Source organism: Notamacropus eugenii, chromosome X, assembly GCF_028372415.1.
Source record: "Notamacropus eugenii isolate mMacEug1 chromosome X, mMacEug1.pri_v2, whole genome shotgun sequence".
Taxonomy (NCBI): Eukaryota; Metazoa; Chordata; class Mammalia; order Diprotodontia; family Macropodidae; genus Notamacropus; species Notamacropus eugenii.
The window spans coordinates 76,683,387-76,697,663 of NC_092879.1; the positions used below are offsets into that span (position 1 = coordinate 76,683,387).

General features: G+C 41.5%; 1 pseudogene; it reads left to right on the plus strand.

Moving 5' to 3' along the window:
* Positions 1 to 1,924: 1,924 nt before the first annotated feature.
* Positions 1,925 to 4,393, plus strand: LOC140515545 (plasma alpha-L-fucosidase pseudogene; annotated as a pseudogene).
* The last annotated feature ends 9,884 nt before the right edge of the window (positions 4,394 to 14,277 follow it).

Genomic DNA, 14,277 nt, shown 5'->3' on the forward strand with positions numbered 1-14,277 from the left:
TGGCACTGGGCAAAATCATTTCACCTCTCTGAGCTATTCACCTAGACGTAGGGGACCATGGTTCCTGTCCTGTCCTGCCCTGTCCTGCCTGTCTCCCTGGGCTGCTGTGAGGTTCAAACCAGACAGTAGGTGTGGAAGGCTTTGTAAATTTTGTAGAGCCCTCTACATCTGTAGAGTTAACAAGGAAAGAATGTAAGCCGGAAGAAATAGCAGTTGTAAAACTGTACAAGTGTACATAGTATCTTTACAAATCCAAGAACTTCATTACCTGAAAATTACCCATGGGACGACTTTTCTTTTTTATCTCCTTCAGGTTGTTTTTATTATTAAGGTGACAGATATCAACAAACATGTACATTTCTACATTCAAAGAATAGAAAAAGAGGATTATATATAAAACTATGAGTTTCTGTTCTTTTAACACAGTAGTACCAACACTGCCCTTCTTTTGAACTTGGGATTTTCATAAACTCACAAAATTTTATAGCACAAAGAGGTCCACTTCGCCTGACAGTCCACCCTACCTATATGGTGGACTTGAGGTAAAGACAGGAAGTGGCTTAGTTCTCGTCACAGGTCGTGACCACCACTTGAGTCTCACCCATAACTTTGGTCTTGGAAATAAAGAGGAATAGTGAAGGCAGCTGTGATTATCCTCATTTAACACATGGGGAAAATGGAAGTCCAGAGAAGTGACACAACTACCCCATGGTCACCAAATTGGCTGTTGGCAGGGCTGTTGGCATTCCTCCCCCTGCTTTCATAGTGACTACCTTTGCCTCGATAAGACTTCTGTTGGAATTCCTGATGTAGAGAAGAGTTCCTTCCCATAACCCAGTGACTGAAATGCTTTTCCACTTTAATGGATTCAGTCATTCAATCATCAATAGCAAGTGTCAACCAGGCATTTTAATTCTGCAACATCAAAAAGTGGGCATTTTATAACTGCATTCCTTTTAACTCACTTTCTTCCCAGGCAGAAGTCTTTGGAAATGTCACTTTCCATTACAAAGTTCGAGTGATTAAGCAGTGGCCAGATGATTAGGGGGTTGTAACTGGAGAAGTCACAACTTTGAAATATGATTTCTAGCAGGACCCCACTTCTGGTTATTGAATCTCCGGCCTTGTTTCTGGCATTAATCAATTAAGGCTCCTACTGCCCCAAAGCAGTAGAAAGCTGGAGAATCATTAGCACTTCATCTGGGAAACAGGGCCCTGTCAGCAGAGAATAAGAGATTGGGGCCCATATGGGCCTTTTAAAAGGGAGCTCATTTGTCAAGTCACTGAAGGAAAGGTTGGTGTAACTGTCAAGGACTTTATCAACTTCCAGGTCATATCAATTCGTCTCAGTGTTCACTCCCAGACTGGAACTAACAGGTATCACTGAGGGTGGACAAACTGGGGTTTCCCATGAATTTTAAGGGAAATTTTCGTGTTTGATTTTACTACTTGCTGCTAACTGGGAAACCTGTCACTGCTTCCATAGAATAGATAATAAGACAATGCTTCCAGAGCAGGGAGATTCATAGTATACTTCCATGTACATCTCACATGATTCTCTAAATATCTCTGGGAAATAAGTACTGAAAATGTGGTTATCTCCATTTTAGAGATGGGGGAACTGAGGCTCAGAGAAGGAATCAATCATATTGCCCAAGGGTGGTTCCTGGTTATCTGACTTCCAGGTGCACGTGCTTTCCTTGAATCATTCTTGTGTACATATTAGTGCTAAAACTGAACTGAGAGGCAAGGTTGGCCCTCAGGCAAACTGCAAAGTTTGTTTTTCATGTCTCTCCCACATCTCTTTCTGTGCCCAACTGTCCCTAGCTTTAGATCTCCCAGGTTCTTAATGTCCTTACGCTGTGCCATCTGTCCAGAAGTCCCCGGGGCCAGGTCTGCCCTTCCCATGATCAGGACAGCGTGTTCCAAGGTACTCTTTCATTCGGGGTGAGATAGCCTTGCAAGATACAACTGGCTAACTCACATCTGAAAAACTAGTTCTGCAACTTCTCTGAGGTCACACCAAATTTTAGTAGAGGAGGTGGGGCTAGAACTCGGGTGTGACCAACTCTTTCGTGAAAAACTAAGACTTTTGGAGGAACCTGGTCTCCCCTTTCTCCTTCTCCCCCCTCTGTAGACAGCCTGGAATAGTGGCAAGAACGCTGAATTTCGAGACTACTGGATAAAGGAGGAAGGGAGAGCGGAGCGGGGCCCTGGGAAGCCCAACTCCGTCCTGCTCTGGTGAAGAAGGCGCGGCTGCGATTGACTGCAGCTCCGCTGCCGCCTGGGGAACATGGGTGGGGGCGAGAGCCCTGGCCTTGCTTGGACCGTGGCCGCCCTCGGCCCGGCGCTGCTGCTGCTGCTCCTACCGGGATGCTCCGCAGAACCCAAGCGCTACAAGCCCACCTGGGAGTCCCTGGACACCCGCGAGTTGCCCGCTTGGTTCGATGAGGCCAAGTTCGGGATCTTCATTCACTGGGGCGTATACACCGTGCCGGGCTTTGGGAGCGAGTGGTTCTGGTGGTACTGGAGAAAGTTAAAATTACCAGAGTTTGTAGACTTTATGAAGGCTAACTATCCTCCTGGATTCACATATGAAGATTTTGCAGTGGAATTTAAAGGAGCATTTTTTAATGCCAGCACCTGGGCACATATTTTGGAGTCCTCAGGTGCCAAGTACGTTGTTTTAACTACCAAACATCATGAAGGGTTCAACCTCTGGAAATCTAAGAATTCATGGAACTGGAATTCTGTTGATAGAGGGCCAAGAAGGGACATTGTAAAAGATATGGAAGTAGCCATTAGAAATAAGACCAAGATGTATTTTGGCTTGTACTACTCCCTTTTTGAATGGTTCAACCCCCTTTTCCTTGAGGATCAAGCTAATTTTTTCCTGACAAGACATTATCCAACCTCTAAGTCCCTGCCTGATCTCTATGAATTAGTGAGCACCTACAAGCCTGACATTCTCTGGTCAGATGGTGATGGAGATGTACCAGACATCTACTGGAACAGCACTGGCTTCTTAGCCTGGCTATATAATGACAGCCCAGTTCGGGATACAGTCATAACCAACGATCGCTGGGGCCTTAATACTATCTGCAAGCATGGTGGCTTCTTTACCTGCGCTGATCGTTATAATCCTGGACACCTCTTGCCTCACAAGTGGGAAAACTGTTTGACAATAGACAAGAAATCCTGGAGTTACAGGAGGAATGCTGAACTCTCTGACTACCTCACAATTGAAGAAATAGTAGAGCAACTAATGGAAACAATTTCCTGTGGTGGAAACTTTTTGATAAATATTGGTCCCACAAGAGATGGCGTTATTCCTCCAATATTTGAAGAACGTTTGAGGCAAATAGGAAGCTGGATGCAAGTCAATGGGGAATCCATTTATGGAACTAAACCCTGGAGAGCACAGAATGACACAGTCACACCAAGAGTCTGGTATACATCGAAACCGAAAGAAAAGCTAGTCTATGCTATGTTCCTTCAGTGGCCATCATCAAGGCTAATGGTACTTGGTCAGCCCACAGCGACTGATGGGGCAACAGAAGTGAAATTATTGGGTTATGAACATCCACTTAAATGGACTTCTTTGCCAAATCATGGAATAGTGGTGAAACTTCCAGAGCTAATCCTTGAAGAATTGCCATGTAAATGGGGCTGGTCTCTAGAAATGAAAAATGTAAACTGAATGATGCAAACTCATTCTCAAATTTGAGGTTTGCCTACATTCTGCTGTTTCTGAAAGACAAACCTTCTACAAATGAACCTAAGACTGAATCCTTCCACATTCATTACAAAAAGCAAAATGGAGAACCAGAAGAACAGCCAAAGTAAACCAAAGAGTAGAAGTAATTTCCTGGTTGATAAGGGTTTGTTTTGACCCTGAATTGCCCAATTAACTGCTTCAGTTTTCTGACGTGCTTGGTCATCAGAGACTTGCTTATGTTAGAGTTTGTGTGGGATTTAAAGGTAGTACTTACTTCCCCAAATGATCTGGCAGTTGATTTCCTAAATCATGTGATTTTAATTATGTACAGGTAATTTGTTTTGCTTTTCACCATTTTTTCTTAGTTTTAATCCTTTGCACAAAGACCATCTAGGGTTAATTTAAGCCCCAATTTCGGACCTAAGTAGTAACTCTTCTGTTAGAAACCAGGAAGACTATTTTTCTGATCCTGTGATCAGAAAAAGTCTACTTCATTCTGACATAGGTACATTATTAACTCAAGAAGAAAATTAAGAACTTACTACTCTTTGTTGCTCACTGGACTAATGTGAATAGCTACAGAAAAATGTAGATGTTTTCAATTTGCCCATATCAATCAAATAAATCATCTCCTGGCAACTTTAAAAAAAATAAAGAATTTTGAGCAAGCTGTTACTTCTCTGTGTCATCAGTAAAATGAAGGGGTTGGCCTTGATTAGTTTTAAGTTCCTTGGAGCTCTAAATCCATGATCCTTTGCTCCTTATGGTGATTATAGCATACTACATTGTCATTTGGTTAGATGTTTTTTCATTTAAAAATTTTTTTATTAATATAGTTTGTTTTTACATTACCTAACTTCTCCCTGTATTTCTCTCCCTTTCCCTTTCCAGAAGGCTGGCCATTCCTTATTACAAAGAATTTTTTAAAAAAAGCAGAAAAGAAGAGAGCAAAAATTTCTCTCTCTGTGCATGCCTATATTTAATGTTCCAACCTATGGCTCCCTGTACCTCTGTAAAAGAGTGGGAAGGAAGTATCTTCTCATATTTTCTTCTTTGGGGCCAAGCTTTTTTTTTTTTTTGGTAATCTTAGAAAAAAATTCATTTTCATTTGATTTGTGATGGTTATTCCTTGTATTTATATAGTTGTAGTAACTGTGTTTATTATTATTTTCTTTCCTGTGCTTTCTTCACTTTACATCAATTTATGTTAAGTCTTTCCATGCTTCTCTGCATTCATCACATTCATTTCTTATGGGGGCAGCTAGGTGATGCAGTGGATAGAGCAGGAGTCAGGAGGACCTGAGTTCAAATCTCACCTCAGACACTTGACACTCACTAGCTGTGTGACCTTGGGCAAGTCACTTAATCCCAATTGCCTCATCCTGGGTCATCTCCAGTCATCCAGATGAATATCTGGTCACTGGATCCAGATGGCTCTGGAGGAGAAGTGAGGCTGGTGATCTGCACAGCCCTCTCTCACTCAAAGCAAGGTCAAGTGCAAGTCATGTCATCATTTCTCTGATGGCATGGTCTTCTTCAGCAATGAAGGATGAACACACACATTCCTTATAGTACAGTAATATTCCACTGCATTCCTATACCACGATTTGTTTGGCTTTTCCCTAATTGATGGGCAACTACTTTGCTTCCAGTTCTTTGCTACCACAGGATATGCTGCTATAGTTTGGCATATATTGAGCCTTTCTTTTTATCAAAGATCTTGTTGGCATACAGGCGAAAGAGTGGAATTTCTGGGTCAAAGGATATGGCTGTTTTGGCTAATTCATTGGTATAATTTCATGTTGTATTTCAGAATTGCTGGACCAGTTCATAGCTCCACTAGCAATTCATCCATGTACCTGTCTTCCCAGAACTTTTTTCAATTTCGGCATTTCATTTCAATCTTCATTTCACCATAACCATCTCATGAGGTAGGCCAGACCTCCAATTCACATGCAGAAATTGAGGCACATAAATGTAAAGAGCCTTGCCTAAGATTATAATAGCTAGTGAGTGGTAACTCTTAGACTAGGATAAAGGGTCTCATGCTTCTAGATTAGCCCTATTTTGATCACAACAGGCTATATTCTAGTAATGGAGATCAACTCTTAGCATGGTGTCTGGACAGATATACCAGACCTCAGCCAGGCATGAGGGAAGCTTTGCAACAAACAATATGGTAAAGTGGTGATTTTCAAGTCCCTTGAACTTGTACTACTTATGCACTGCATCAAAACTATATATATCCACAAGGGTCTTGGATATGATCAATTCCAAGAGCCCTGGGGATTTCTTCTGTTGGAGATACCATATTAGGAAAGTCTTTTGGAGACTTTAAGACCTGCATGATCAATAATACAATGGAAATCCCCTGATATCACCTCTAACACACCCAGAAGCTTCAGGTGTGTGAAACCACCTACAGACTACCTCTGCTTAGGAACACTTTTCATTTGTCTCCTACAGCTCTCTGAGGTTCCACCTCACCTCCTGGTAATCACAGATGTATAACCCAGGGATAGTTCTCCCTCAGCATCTCCTGAAGTCAAAGGGCATGTTGGTGACGGCCCCTGGGAGGGGAGATGGCCCCGAGACTGCAGGGGACCATGGCCGGGCTGGGGATGCGTGGGTTCGACCCATTTGGTTAGATTTTAAAAGGATACTCGCGTAAATCAATGCTCTTAATACAAGAAGGGATCCCTAATGGTTAAATTCAGGTATTAACATGAGGTAGTGGTATGAGGTCATGATGGGAGATGTTTCTGACCAGGATGACCTTTGAATTGCCATTCAAGTAACACTCCAGCCAGGCATCTGCTCTGCCTTACTTGGCACAAGGCTACCCTTAAAGGGAGCAAATAATAGTACAAACACTGATTTTGACATCCAACTCTGTGACCCTGATAAAGCCACTTTGCCTTCCCTGGGACTCAGTTTCCACATCAGTATAATGAAGGGGTTGGACTATATGATCTTCAAAATTCTTTCCAGCTACAAATCCCATGACTGTATTTACCCTCAAAAAATGTCATGAAGCAAATACATCTTGGGAATTGGGCAAGACTGAGACTTGGGCATCAGTCAGTTACCAAGCATTTATTGTTTACTATGTACCAAATACTGGGCTAAGTGTTAGAAATACAAAGAAAGGCAAAAACACTACCCCTGCTCACAGAGAGCCCACATGCTAATCAAGGAGATGGCATGTAAATGACTAAGTACATACAAAATACAGAGAAAATAGGTTATCTCAGATGGGAAGAAGTGTGTGTGTGGGGGATTTCAGGAAAGGTCTTTTGTTGAAGGAGGGAATTGAACTAAATCTTGAAGTAAACCAGGAAAGCTAAGAGGTGGAGGTGAGGAGGGAGAACATCTTAGGCATGGGATACTCTTAGACAGTGCAAAGACACAGAGGTGAGAGATGGAGTATTGTGTGTGAATAATAGCAAGTGGAGCTAGATCAAAGAGTACATGAAAAGGAGTAAAATTTAAGAAGCCTGGGAAGGTAGGAAGGAGTTGTAAAGAACTGGAAATGTCTAACAGTAGACTTTATATTTTATCCAAGAGTCAACAGAGATCTAAAGAAGGTTTTTTTTTTTCAGCAGGTGGAGTGACAAAGTTATATATGTGTTTTAGGAAAATGACTGGCAACTGAGCAGAGAATGGACTGGAGGGGAAAAAACTTGAAAGAGAGCGACCGACCGATGAGAAGGCTATTAGGTAAGAGACAATGAGGGCTTTTACTAGGATGGGGGCCTATGTGAATGGACAGTAGGGGACTCACATGAGAGATGTTGTGAAGGTAGAAATCAGAGATTAGACAACAGATTAGATATGCAAGGTAAGTTCAAAGTGAGGGATTGAACATGACGTCAAGGAGAGGCGTCTGGATGACTGGGAGGATGGTGATGCTTCATATAGTAGGAAACTTGGGAAAGGGGGAAGAAGTAGGGGGTAAAGATAAGGCATTTTGCTTTTGATCAAGTCATTGAACTTGAGATGCCTATGGGACAGATAGTTGGAGATATCTGAGAAACAGTTGGTCATGTGGGACTAGAGCTCAGGGGACAGATAAGGCTCTGGAGACAGTCTGCAAAGATATAAGTGAACTCCTAGCAGTCAATGAGATAATGAAAAGAGATAGTAGAGAGGGAGAAGATTGCCCAGGACAGAATCTTGAGGGACAGCCATGGTTAGTGGGTATGACCTAGATGAAGACTTGGCAAAAAGAATGAGAAGGAACTGGCAGACAGGCAGAAGGAGAACCAGCAGAGAACAATGTCAGTAAAACCTAGATGGGAAAGAGTATTTAGGAGGACAGAGTGACCATCAGTGTCACAGACTATTGAGAGGTGAAGAAGTATTAAGTATTAAGTATTAAGAAAACAAAACACCTTTAGATTTGTCAATTAAGAGATCATTAGCATCTTTGAAGAGAGCAGTTTCACTTGACTAATAAGGCTGGAAGCCAAACTGCAGAAGGCTTAGAAATGAAGAAGAGACATCTAATGTAGAGTTTTCTCAAGCAGTTTGGCTGAGTAGGGGAGGAGAGATATTAGACGACAGCTAGCAGACATGGCCAATCAAATGAGGGCTTTTTAAGGCAAGAGAAGACATGAGCATAATTGCAGGAAGCAGAGAAGGGGCAACTGGACAAGGAGAGGAGGGTGATGAAAGAGGAGGGGGCAATTTGATGAAGAGGAGAGATATGGAATCAGGCAAGTTTTGTTAGCAGTTGAGTTTTCCATTTGGTATTTAGTTATGCAACTACATTAAAGTTTGGAGAGGCTCTTTACCAGGTTGGCTATGGGGTGATGATTTTTTTCAGTCATAGAAACTCTGGAAAACCAGGGGTCATATGAGGATCAGCTGACAGAATGGAGAAGACTCAGGGCAGATGTGATAACTATGTTCAAATATAATATTCAAGAAGGGATATTATGATATCGTAGATTTAAAGCTGAGGACATCTAATCCAAAGACTTCTTTTTATAAATGAGGGAACCGAGAGCTTCACAGGGTAAGTGACTTGTTCAAAGTCACACTGCTGAGTGAGAGGCAGAATTGTAACCTGATTTTCCTGCCTCCAAATCCAGTATGCTAATTTTTTTTATCACTTTATCAGTATGAACAGGGTTGATTTGGGTTTTTTGCTCCCAGAGGGTAGAATGAGGAGCAATAGGTAGAAGCTGAAAAGTGGCTGATTTTGGCTTAATGTTAGGAAAGACTTGTTAGCAAGCCATTTGCCAGGCATGTTTGAACTAGATTAGTCCCTGAAATTCCTTCCAATTCTGAAATTCTGTAATACTAATTTATAAAAAAAAATCCTTGTGATCTGTCAGTGGAAGGAGCACCCACATCAATGACATTATGGGTTCTTGAAATATTCAAACAATCCACAGAGGGCTGAACAATGTTTGTTGCATGGAGTCAAGTAAAGATTGTTACAAACAGTTTCACAAACTATACTGTACAGATCTTACTGAAAATCTCAGTTGATCACAGATAGGCCTTTAGGAAGAAGGAAATCCAACTGTCTAATGATGTGTGACAGTATGATCTTCCTGCTTGGGAGAATGCTTGTGTGTATGTGTGAGAGAGAAAGCAAAACATTAGATTAGTCCAGCACTGGCCTGGCTGAAAACTTCTCCTCTTGTGAAAAGGATAAGTGTTAGATATGGAGACACAAACACTGGGTTCAAATCCTGCTTCTGCTCCTTATGCCTGGCTGACCTTGGGCAAACATCTTTGCCACTCTGGGTCTCAGTTTCCTCATTTGTAAAATGAGAGGTTTAGATCAAGTGATTTCCAAGATCCTTTCTCTTCACCTTCTTACCTCAGTCTCTAGGAATCAGGGGTTTCACTGTGCAAAGAGGAAGGAGACCTGGGTTCAAGTTTTTTTTTTTCTGTCACACACTTGCTGTATGATTCTGGACAAGTCAGTCTCTCTGGGCCTCAGATTCTGTATCTGAAAAGTGAAGTACAACACAACCTCACTTGGCTGAAGCTGGGTTTAGGAGCTGATAGGATTCTATCACAGATTCAGTAATATATTCAAATCTGCCCCTCAAAACAAACTCAAGGACTTGGGGAGGTGGATGTCCTAAACCTAGCTGCTGCGGGGAGCTCTTCTATATCCCTGCAAGCAACAGTTTCTAGCTTCTGAATTTGCTGGGTTAAAGGTGCCATTCTAAACGGACATTAAAACCAGGAAGGTCTTCAGAAAATTGAGATAATTATGTATCTGCTATTAACTGTGGCATCAATTTCTATGTGAATCCCCATACTCATTGCTAGATTGAAAAACTCCTTATGTCACACAGGGGCTGGGTAGAGTTTCATTAAAATAGAGAATCTGGATGAAGAAACTCCCTGTACCAACCTTCCCTGTAACAGCCTCAGCAAGTTGCCTTGGGTAATAAGAGGTTAAGTGACTTGCTCAGGGTTGCACAGCCAGTATTGTGGCAGTAGCAGAACTTGAATCTGGGTCTTCCTGGTTTTGAGTCTGCTTATATCCTCTGGAAGGGCATAAACTGATTCACAACCAAGTCTACCATTCAGGGGGAAGGGGGATGTCAGTTCTTTGAAGGCAAAAAATCTTTGCTTTTGTCTTTAAATCACCAGAACCTAGCACATAGTAAACACTTAATAAACGCTAAGTGAATGAATGAATAAGACAGTTGGATCACAAGATCTCTAAGGTGTCTTACCAGCTCTAACATTCTGAGATCTGAAAGCGTTAACCTAAGGGCTTAAGGACTTCCTTCTTCTAGGATTATCTGCATTAAAAAACAAAACAAAACAAAACAAAACCTTTAAGAGTCAAAGGAATTAAGCACCTGTAGTGGGTTTTCAGATGTTGCAACCGGAACAGAAGCATTTGGGTACTTGCCTGGTACCCCCTCAAATCACACCATCTACAGGTAAAGTACCCATAAGCACTTGATAGGCCTCCTGATGAGTTGTATGTAGATAGAATACACAGAGAAGGTACTTAGGAGCTGAAGGGAGTCCTTGGGATACCACATTAGGGGCAGCCAGTAAGAGAAGGCCTCTCCAGAAAGAGCCGGCCCAGATATGACATGCACACTATATTGAATGAAGGCCGCTTCAAAATGAAACACCCTGATTTTAAGACATGAGTTTTCAAGTATTGTGTCTAGGGAAGCTTTTCTTCCTAATAATGTATTATAAGTCTCATTTTGCTGCCCCTAGTAATTTGGATGTGTGTTTCCTGAGAGATAAATTTACAGGTCAAGTCATCATAGCAAGGTTATGCCATCTGCCAGATGGTAAAAAAAAAAAAGATTCATATGGTTATGAACATCTGATTTATTCTCCTGCTGAAAAGTATAGAGAATGAAGATGGTTTCCAACGTCACTGGGGAAGATAAACATATGCACCAGGCCACAAAGTTCAGCTGAGCCTGGAGAAAAGAATATCCAAGTTTCAGTTCCTCTCCAGACACCCTCTTCCCAACCATTCTGTCCTCTGGCTATCTAGTAGTTCCATGATATAACATCACTTCAACTGGACAATGCTGTAACTCAGTACTCATGCTCATCTCATCAGCACCTACCTGAAATTCACTTGAGGGATGGAAGAAGGGGAGGCTTATGGGAAGGGGACTTGCTGGGAGGCTGACTTATTAATCTTTGATAAACTAATTCACACTAAAGGTGTTGCTGTCTGATAAAGGCTCTGTTCATAAATCTGAAATGTATGTATTCAACAGCAAATGCCCCAGTGGCTGAAAAAAAATTCAAGGTCATTTTTCTTTGACTTATCCTATCTGGTTGGAGAAGCATTAACTCATAATGTATTTGCTCTGCTTTCTGTATTTCCACCCCTAAGTAAGTGGGCATGACTGTAATATGCTAAGTTTGATCTGAGAGGCATCACAGTATACTAGAAGGTGGGCCAGATTGAAACTGGCTGCTGATTCTAGCTGACATTGGACAAGTGTCATCTTTCTTGAGCCTGAGCTTTCTCCTCTGTAAAATGGGTCCTCCCTCTAACCATGCAGATCTTAACCCATCCAGGCCTGCCCATTCTGAGAGACTCTTTGCCCACCTTCTCCTGTAATTTCTGCATAGGGTATGCACTCAAGGTGCTAGGGGCTTATCTCTAGACACTGAGGATTCAAATGGAGCAAAATGACCTATCTAGCAGTTGCCCTATCTACAGAAACATCAATTATAACTTTAAAAGGGCATGGAGTTCTGTCATTACTTGAAAGACTTAACATTCACGTTCATAGAGGGCTCAGAGGTGTTCCATGGCTGCCTAGTCTTTTGCCCACACAGAAACACATGCTCCGAGGTGCCTCAGTATTCACAGTAGTGAGCAGTGGAGACAAAAACATTTTCAAAACATGGAAGAAAAATACCAGGGAACAAAGAGTGGGGGTAGCTGGGATAGAACTGGTTTTATAAGTACAGTGCCTTAGTGATATACCCATTTTTCTCCCCACTCTCCCCTTACAATGTAAGTTTCCAGAGAAAAGGGAAGGTTTCACTTAGTTCTATGGTTGGTGCTTGAGAAACCTTTACTGATTCTGTGTATCAACAAGTATTATTAAGAATGTTACATGCCAGGCAGTGTGTGTGCGTGTGTGTGTTCAGGGGAGGGTATAAGAGAGTGGAGAAGGTACTGCTAAACATGAATTCTATAATTTTTGCCCAAGGCTGAAACCAAACCAGGAAATACATTCTTTACTAGCATAAATGTAGAGAAGATAAGAGAACATGTTTATTTGTAACCAGCAAAACCCAGCTGAATAGAATACCAAAAAACAGTCTAGCTGAGGACCTTGCTAAGAATAAAAACAATATTTTTACTCAATGTCATATCTGGGAAAGGAACCTTAGAGATGATCTAGTACAGAGGTTCTTAATCTAGGGTCAGTGACATTGTTTTCTTTTAATTTTTTTGGTATAACTTAATTAGATTAGATTTCTTTGTCATCCCATATATTTTGTGCATTTAAAAACATGATTTTGAGAAGGGGTCCATAAGTTTCATCAGAGATCCATGACACAAAAAAGGTCAAGAATCCTTGATTGTCATTTCCCAGTTGATAAATGGTCAAAGGAAATGAACAGGCAGTTTTCAGAGGAAGAAATTAAAGTTATCTATAGTCATATGAAAAAATGCTCCAAATCATTACAAATCAAAGCAACTCTGGGATACCACATTACACCTATCAGATGGGGTAATAGGACAAAACAGGAAGATGATAAATGTTGGAGAAGATGTGGCAGAGTTGGAACACTAATTCATTGTTGGTGGAGCTGTGAGCTGATCCAACTATTCTGGAGAGCAATTTGGAACTATGCCCAAAGGGCCACAAAAATGTGCATACCCTTTAACCCAGCAGTATCACTTCTAGGACTGTATCCCAAAGAGATCATAGAAATGGGAAAGGGTCCCACATGTACAAAAATATTTACAGCAACCCTCTTTGTGGTGGCCAAAAACTGAAGATCAAGGGGTTGCCTATCCATTGGGGAATGGCTGAATAAGTTGTGGTATATGAATGTAACGGAATACTATTGTGCTACAAGAAGTGATGAGCAGGAAGATTTCAGAGAGGCCTGGAAAGACTTGTATGAACTGAGGCTGACTGAAAGGAGCAGAACCAGGAGAACTCTGTACACAGCAACAACTACAGTGTGCGAGGAATTCTTCTGGTAGACTTAGTACTTCATTGAAATGCATGGACTTAAAAAATCCCCAATGGACTCGAGGCAAAATGCCTTCCACATTCAGAGAAAGAACTATGGAATTGGATTGCAGAATGAAGCAGACCATTTTCTTTTGTGTTATATTTTGTTTTATGGTTTCTCCCATTCATTTTAATTTTTCTATGCAACATGACTAAGGTGAAAATGTATTTAATAGAAATGTGTGTGCAGAACCTATATAAGATTGGATGCTGTCTTGGAGAGGGAGTGAGGAGGGAGGTGGGAAGGAGGAGAAAAAAAATCTAAGAGAGATGGAAGTGATTGCAGAATATTGAAAACAAATAAAATAATTTAATATAAACAAAAAAGAATCCTTGACTGTGTGCCCTTCCCCCCATCTAGTTTAACCCTTCATTTTAAGAGGAGGTACATGAAGCCTAAAAAAGACTATAGTCAGAGGATCTGGGTTCAAATTCCCCCTATATACATTTGAGTGACTAGGCAAGTCATTTAACTTCCCAGTTTTCTCATCTACAAAATACTGGTGGTTGACCTAGAAGGCCTCTGAGATTTTTTCTAGTTCTGGATCTATGATTTTATGAATTGATGTGCTTAAGGTAACACCATGAGTGAGTGGTGGGCTGGGCCTAGGACTACTCAGCTCTCTTGATTCCCAGTGCAGTGTTTTTTCCACTGTCCTGTACTATTTTAACCCCTGTGCCTGGGAAACATCCTCCTCTTAGTTGTGAAGCTTGTCATTGCTTTTTATCCTCATCCTATGTTATCCACAACAGGTGAGATGAGGTGAAACTTGATGAGAATAGGAACTGCCACAAAAAGGGAGCCAGAGGTTTCTTCCATAAATGTGCAGG